Source organism: Budorcas taxicolor, chromosome 11 (assembly GCF_023091745.1).
Source record: "Budorcas taxicolor isolate Tak-1 chromosome 11, Takin1.1, whole genome shotgun sequence".
Lineage (NCBI taxonomy): Eukaryota > Metazoa > Chordata > Mammalia > Artiodactyla > Bovidae > Budorcas > Budorcas taxicolor.
The window spans coordinates 28,169,786-28,178,258 of NC_068920.1; the positions used below are offsets into that span (position 1 = coordinate 28,169,786).

Below are 8,473 nucleotides of genomic sequence, written 5' to 3' on the forward strand. Positions count from 1 at the left end.
GTCCTCGTGGAGAACATTCTCAGTGCTTAGCTTACAGGGCATCTCTTTCACAGGAGGAACCACTGATAAATTTCTTGGTATCTTCTATCATTTTCTGACCTTTCCTCTGGCCTTCTCCATGGGCTGCTCTTCCTTTTTATAGCTTAAATGTTGGCCCAGCACCCAGAAGGATTCTTATGTTACTCATTAGTTGATGGGGAAGGAGTCTGTTGAATTGAATTTGACTACAATTGAGTCATAAAGTGAATTGTATGAAAACGAAAGGAAAAGTTTGTGGAACCCAATTAGCATTAGAAAATGGGATAAGAATATTATTTTCTAATATTTATTTTATTATTTATTTATTTGGTTGCACCATCTTATTTGCAGCACATGGAATCTTCATGGTGGCATGTTGGGTATTGAGTTTAGTTGCGGTTCGTGGAATCTAGTTCCCTGACCAGGGATCGAACCCAGGCCCTCTGCATTGGGAGTGCAGATTCCTAGCCCCTGGACCACCAAGGAAGTCCCCTGTTGAGGATATTCTTGAGAATACTATTCTAAAAATGCGGACGCAAAGTAGGTATGGAACCCAAATTGCAATACATAGAGAGAAGGTGATGTGAGAGAGAAGATGCAAGTGTTCAGAGACAGAAGTAATGTTATAAAAATGAAACTGTATTTGGATAATTTAATAGAAGGTAAAATAGCTGCTTGACAAGAAAGAAAACTGGGAAGCACTGTGCTATATAAATTATATTTGGAATGTGTTATGCAGCCATTTATCATAACCCATCAGGATCATTGAAATACAAATGGTGTCCTTTTATTAGCTCTGGTAGGCTTCAGCTTCAAAAAACATTCAGACTGTGTTTGCACTACATCCTAACAGGAAAATCAATCAGTTCACTAGATGAACATTAGCTGTGAAACACAGTAGAGCTTCCAGGTGTAAAATGTACCTGGTGTTAGACCAGATTTTCCTTCCCTGTAGATACTTGACTCTTTTTTGGGGAAAGGTCTGCCCTTGTTCAGCTTTCATTCATTTGACTACAGTAGCATTTCACTGCAATCCTATTTGTTCTCAGAATTTAGGGTAAAAAAAGTTCCATCTTGCGATATGTTCAAGAAAATGAATCCAAGAAACTGCCAGAAGAACTAAATGACAACATTTTGATACCTGTTCTAAAGCCCCATGCTCTCCAGTATGGTAGCCATAGCCAGTGTGTCTATTTAAATGTAAATTAATGAAACTTTAATAAAATAAAAAAAATCATTTCCCCAGTAGCACCAGCCACCCTTCAAGTGTTCAGTTGTCACACGTGACTGCTTTATTGAAGAGTACAGATATAGAGCATTTTATTATTGCAGAAAATTCTACTGGGCAGTATTGCCCTAGACACACAAATACACACCATAGTTATCAATCAAGATAGCAGAGCCAAGAGACTCTGGACCCAGGAGAAGCACCACCACCCTGGTACCCCAGGTGGTAAAGCCAATGACGCCAGGAGCAGCAGGGCACCAACGACTCTGGAGATGCAAGCAGCGATGAGGAGGGCACTTCTGACAGAGGTGGTGGACTGTGGGAAGTGTTGACTCTCGATTATCAAGAGGCAGCGCAGCTAAGAGAAAGACAGAACTTGTGCTGTAACACCACCTACTGGAAAACAAAAGAAAGGCCTCTAATGGCACCCCACTCCAGTGTTCTTGCCTGGAAAATCCCACGGACGGAGGAGCCCGGTGGGCTACAGTTCATGGGGTCGCTAAGAGTTGGACATAACTGACCGACTTCACTTTCACTTTTCACTTACATGCATTGGAGAAGGAAATGGCAACCCACTCCAGTGTTCTCGCCTGGAAAATCCCATGGACAGAGGAGCCTGGTGGGCTGCCTTCTATGGGGTCGCACAGAGTTGGACACGACTGAAGCAACTTAGCAGCAGCAGCAGCAGCAATGTTAAAAAAAAAAAAAAAAATCTTTACCGCTACTGGTGAAGAACCTGCCTGCCAATGCAAGAAACACTTAGAAAGATGATAATGATGACTCTATAATGTGAGACAGCAAAAGAGATGCAGATGTAAAGAACAGACTTTTGGACTCTGTGGGAGGTGAGGGTGGGAAGATTTGAGAGAATAGCATTGTAACATGTATATTATCATATGTGAAATAGATCACCAGTCCAGGTTTGATGCATAAGACAGGGCGCTCAGGGCCGGTGCACTGGGAGGACCCTGAGGGATGGGATGGGGAAGGAGGTGGGTAAGAGGTTCAGGATGGGGAACACATGTACACCCATGGCTGATTCATGTGAATGTATGGCAAAAACCACTACAATATTGTAAAGTAATTAGCCTCCAATTAAAATAAATAAATTAATTAAAAAACAACAACAACAACAAAAAGACAAGTCAATTCACTGTGGTCTAGCAGGAAAAACACATCATTTTCTCTTCCTGTTAAGAAAGAAAGGAAAAAGTTCTTTAAAATGAGTGGCATTTCATGCAGACAGGCACAAACAGTAGCCTGTCACATGTACATCACATCCTTTTGGCATCACTAGGCTTTATGTCTGTCAATTTTCAATCATAAGGAAAAAACACAATAAATCTTTTTATACAAACCGCAAAATGTGTAGAAGTGAGGGGAATAAAGCTGTCGAAATTTCAGCAACAACAAAAAATGTAAGAGATGCAGGTTTGAACCGTGGGTCAGGAAGATCCCCCCTGGAGTAGAAAATGGCAACGAACTCCAGTATGGAGAATCCCATGGACAGAGGAGCCTGGAGGGCTATGGTCCATAGGGTCACAGAGAGTGGGACACGACTGAAGCATGCTTTTACTGCTGAGGCCTGGGTTGGAGAACTAAGATTCCACAAACTGTGCAGTGTGGCAAAAAGAAAAAAAGAAGGTATTCACTACTTCAAATGTGCTGGCAGAGAAACAACTCATCAAGCATCACAAAGAACTATAGTAAGAGTGTATCACAAAAAAGAAAATGATGATCTTCCAGAAACCAAACTTAAGGTCACAGAATGTTGTGATCTATCTGAGAATTCAAAACAGCTGTCATGAAGAAACTCAACAAACTACAAGAAAACTCAGGAAGGCAGTTCAGTGAGTGCAGGAATGAAATTAATGAACAGAAGAACTACTTTACCAAAGTGATTGAAACTAAAACAGAACCAACAAAAATTCTGGAGTTGAAGAACTCAACAAGATGAAAAATGCATTAGAAAGTTTTGGAAACAGAGTAGATGATATGGAAGAGAGAATTGGCAAGCTCAAAGATAGAAATCTAAAAATGATACAGGTAGAAGAGGAAAGAGAACCAAGATCTTAATAAGTAAGGAAATTCTTCGGGAATGATCCAACTCTTTTAGGGCAGTATTAGGATAATAGGTACTCAGAGATGAGAGGGAGAAGGGTGCAGAGAATTTATTTAAAGAAATAATCACTGAGGACTTGCCAAACCTAGAGAAAGAACAGGATATATAAGTTCATGAAGCTAAAAGAACAACTAATTACCTCAATGCAAAAAGACCTTCTCCAAGACAAATTATATCAAAACTGTCAAAAGTCAGTGACCAATAATGAATTTTAAAGGCAGCTGGGGAAAAGGGTGATAACCTACAGAGGAACCCCAATTAGGCTGTATGCAGATTTCTTAGCAGAAACTCTATAAGCCAGGAGAGGATGAAGTGACCTTCTCAAAATACAGAAAGATCCTGGAAACCAACAGAAATCCAGGAACCCAAACCCAGGACAGAACAATTCCCTTGACCTCATCTAGTGGAGAATAAGTATTTATCGCTAGAATGTGCTGAGTGTAATTTGTGATACATACATTCATGCTTGAGTTAAGAGTTTAGGAAAATGTACCTATTTCTCCTCCCATGATATATGTTCAGTTACTGTCAGTGAATGGCAGTAACATAAAATTTATGAAATCCTGAATTAAGGAGCACCCACCCCCTTCCTGGTGAGTGAGAATCATGACCTACTCAGCGGACAGTGGTTGGAATTCTAGTGCCTAGAATGCACAGACTAGTCAAACAGCATAAACCCACTTTAGCACCTACTTAAATCAGAATCATCTGGAGAGCTTGTTAGATACACAGATCTTTAGGACCCATTGCACAGCCACTGACTCTGGGTTTAAGGATCTGTTTGTCAGCAACTTCCCCAGGTGGCTGAGAGACAAACAACCCCATGGGTAGGGCTTATATTTCATAACAAGTAAACAAGAGCATCCCCTCTAAAAAAGATCCTAGATTCCTGACCTTTCTAAAAGGGATGAGCAGGAGCCTCTGCCCTGGATCCTGCCCTTAAGGCTCCAAGAGCCCCAGAGCTATCTCTAAAGGTCTAGGTCTTAAGCTAGACCCTGGGTTTTCCCAAATAGATGGAAGAAAACATGCTTACACCAGGACCTTGGGATGACCACATGGAGGGCCCAAGAGCTCCAGTCTTCAGATTTTAACTCCATGCACACAAAGGAACTCCATGGCTAGAATGCTGGGGAGATGGCCTGGCCCTCCCCACCATCCTGCATGATGGGAATGCCCTCTGAGACCCTAAATACCCCCTCCAGACATATTACTGAAAATGCTCAGGGATGGAAGAACCCACCTCAAATGCTGGGGAACAAGGCTTGCTATGGAGTTCTTTCTTCTTTTTTTTTTTTTAACTTATTTATTTGACTGTACCAGGTCTTAGTTGTGGCACTCAGGAGTTTAGTTGCTGCATGTGGGGTCTAGTTCCCTGACCAGGGATCAAATCTGGGCCCCCTACATTGGGGGGCTCCGAATCTTAGCCACTGGACCACCAGGGAATCCCTGGAGTTCATCCTTTAAAATGGATATGACAGGAGCATCTAATTGACTGCCTTTTCTATGTCCTTGAGGGAGCCACTGGCCTGCAACCCTCAGACATCTGAAACCTCAGATGTGTGTTGAATGTTTTTATAGTAAAGAAAATAGTTAAACCTCTTAGTTAAAAATAAACAGATAATAAACCAATGTTAGTTTCTTAGTTTTGACAAATACTCTATGTGTAGGGTCAGGCCACCCAAGATGGCTGTTCTTTTGCTCTCTGTACATCCCCTGCCCAAGCAGCACCTGCTTCACCGACACTCCGTTCACTTGACTGACCTTTCTGCACACTTGCCCCAGTCCCAGCTAATGGCTATTCTAGCTTTAGATCAGAGCTCTCCACTATGCTTATCAAAGGGGTGGTGAGGGGCGTGCCCCTCTGCTGGTTTCTCTGGTAACTGATGAGCCAAAATCATGTCAGTTCCCCCCTATAACTGGTAACCTCCCCACCCCACACCAAGACTACTACTACGTCCTGTCCAGCCATCTGCTACACACGATGGGATATTGCTCCAGGACTTTGCTTCGGACGGGTAAGCTCCTCCATCCACTAAACCAGTGATGTCTCTGATGTTCACTCTGGGCTCTGTCTTTGGTCTTGAAGTTGGGCAAGTACAGGGCTTGTAGGCCTGGGCTGGGGGCGTGGGGGTGCATGGCAGCCCAGCACCGTGGTAATGTAAGATGTCAACAGTGAGGGGAAATGGGTAAGAGGTATAGGAGAACTTACTCCCTTTGCAGTTCTAAATTATTCTAAAATAAAAGTTTGTTAAAAATAGATGGAAACCACCTGCTAGAGCCTGTAGGGCTCCATTTGGGCCTGTCTTAGATCCCAGCCCTTCTGCAGGGTCTGGCCTCTCTGACAGAGGCTCAGCTTACATGACCTGAAGATTCTCTCATTCCATCATCCCTTAGGATGGTGTCTCAGCCCTGTTCTCCTAGTGGGCTGGGTGAGACTTCTTATAAAAACCTCTACTATATCCTTGCTACCAGCCCATCCAAGCCACATCCAGCAGTTTCTTCCAACCCTGCACCCCCAGCCCGATCTCCTGGGAAACCACTGTGTTATTTCCATCTAGCTGAGATCATAAGGTTGAGATGGTATGGAATTAATTTGCCTGCATCTATGATTTGGCTTGAAATGTATTTCCTCTTTTGATATTCCCTGCATATGTACCTCCTATAAAAATTACATAAGACACTGTGAGTGAGAATGGAAAAGAAAGAAAATTGGAAGGGATCATCAACTTTACTTGAAATACTTTTAAAGGGCACATTTTAACTTGTAGGGGGTGGCCAGGGATGAGAGTGGATTTTTAAAAATCATGCTCCAGCATGCTTATTTTAGGCAGTAACTCTTCAGAGGGACAATTTTTTAAAAATTTACAGTGAGCATTGGGCCCTTTTGAAACTCCCAGTTAAAAGAATATGAAGGAAGTAGGGGGAAATGTTCTCTTTGTGAGGTACTCTGAATGGAATACATTGTGTGAGGCAAAAAGAAACTTCATTTGGGTAAGATTCTAATTGTATTCTTCTTTATCACCCTGGAGAAGTTGACAACCTGTATTTTACTCCTCAAAAAAAAAAAAAAAGAAAGAAAGAAAAGGCTTAACTCATTCTGGTGCAAAACTGAGGACTGTCTAAAAGCACAGTGGAATGAAATGTTTCCTTTTTATTTTCTCTTTTGAAAACATTAACCCATCGTTGATTCCGAAAGTGTGATGTGGCCTGCATGATCCTGCAACACTGACTGACCATTTATTTATCAGATATATTAACCATGCCAAGCTAGGAACTGTTCTCGCCTGGAGCTTTGCAAGGTGAGGCCCTTGCAATGTTCCATCTAGAAGCATGGCACGTATTAACATACCTTCAGAATGAGGCAGTGGTTCTCAGCTGAGGGTAATTTTTCTTTCCACCCCCCACCCCTCACCAGACATTTGGTCATGTCTGGAGGCAATTTTGATAGTCGAAGCTGCAGGTGGGGGTGGGGATGGGGAATGAAGTTGCTGGCATCTAGTGTGTAGAGGTCAGGGATGCTGCTAAACAGCCTATCATGCATGAAACAGCCCCAGTGACAAAGTATCCCATCCACAATGTCAATAGTGCCAAGGTAGAGGTGGTGCAGTGGTAAAGAACCCACCTGACAATGCCCAGAGACACAGGAGACGCGGGTTTGATCCCTGGGTCGGGAAGATATCCCTGGAGGAAATGGCAACCCCCTCCAGTATTCTTGCTGGGAAATTCCATGGACAGAGGAGCCTGGCGGGCTATAGTCCATGGGGTCAGAAAGAGTCAGACACAACTGAGCACTCACGTGCACAGAGCAATGCAAAAGTTTCTTCAAGGTTGAAAAAATATTATAATTACATTACAGTGGTATTAGTCTAGAGCTGAGTTGGATACTAGTCAGGTGCTCCAGAGAAGCAAAGAAGGAAAGATCATGTCCACTGGGGTAATCAGAGAAGGTTTCAAGCCTTCAAGTGGATTTTCTGTGGTTCAGTTCAGTTGCTCAGTCATGCCCAATTCTTAGTGACCCCATGAACCACAGCATGCCAGGCCTCCCTGTCCATCACCAACTCCCGGAGTCCACCCAAACCCATGTCCATTGAGTCAGTGATGCCATCCAACCATCTCATCCTCTGTTGTTCCCTTCTCCTCTTGCCCTCAATCTTTCCCAGCATCAGAGTCTTTTCAAATGAGTCAGCTCTTCACATCAGGTGCCAAAGTATTGGAGTTTCAGCTTCAACATCAGTCCTTCCAATGAACACCCAGGACTGATCTTCTTTGAGATGGACTGGTTGGATCTCCTTGCAGTCCAAAGGGCTCTCAGGAGTCTTCTCCAACACCACAGTTCAAAAGCATCAATTCTTCGGTGCTCAGCTTTCTTTAAAGTCCAACTCTCACATGCATACATGACCACTGGAAAAACCATAGCCTTGACTAGACGGACCTTTGTTGGGAAAGTAATGTCTCTGCTTTTCAATATGCTGTCTAGGTTGGTCATAACTTTCCTTCCAAGGAGTAAGTGTCTTTTAATTTTATGGCTGCAATCACCATCTGCAGTGATTTTGGAGCCCAAAAAAATAAAGTCTGACACTGTTTCCACTGTTTCTCCATCTATTTGCCATGAAGTGATGGGACCAGATGTCATGATCTTCATTTTCTGAATGTTGAGCTTTAAGCCAACTTTTTCACTCTTCTCTTTCACTTTCATCTAGAGGCTCTTTTGTTCTTCACTTTCTGCCATAATGGTGGTGTCATCTGCATATCTGAAGTTATTGATATTTCTCTCGGCAATCTTGATTCCAGCTTGTGCTTCATCCAGCCCAGCATTTCTCATGATATACTCTGCATATAAGTTAGATAAGCAGGGTGACAATATACAGACTTGACTTACTCCTTTCCCAATTTGGAACCAGTCTGTTGTTCCATGGCTGGTTCTAACTGTTGCTTCTTGACATGCATACAGATTTCTCAAGAGGCAGGTCAGGTGGTCTGGTATTCCCATCTCTTGAAGAATTTTTCACAGTTTATGGTGATCCACACAGTCAAAGGCTTTGGCATAGTCAATAAAACAAAAGTAGATGTTTTTTTCTGGAACACTCTTGCTTTTTTGATAATCC

General features: G+C 42.8%; 1 non-coding gene across 1 annotated transcript; it reads right to left on the reverse strand.

Moving 5' to 3' along the window:
- Positions 1 to 431: 431 nt before the first annotated feature.
- On the reverse strand, positions 432 to 504 carry TRNAG-CCC (transfer RNA glycine (anticodon CCC)). The gene has a single exon. It is a non-coding gene; the product is annotated as a tRNA-Gly (tRNA).
- Between the last annotated feature and the right edge of the window lie 7,969 nt (positions 505 to 8,473).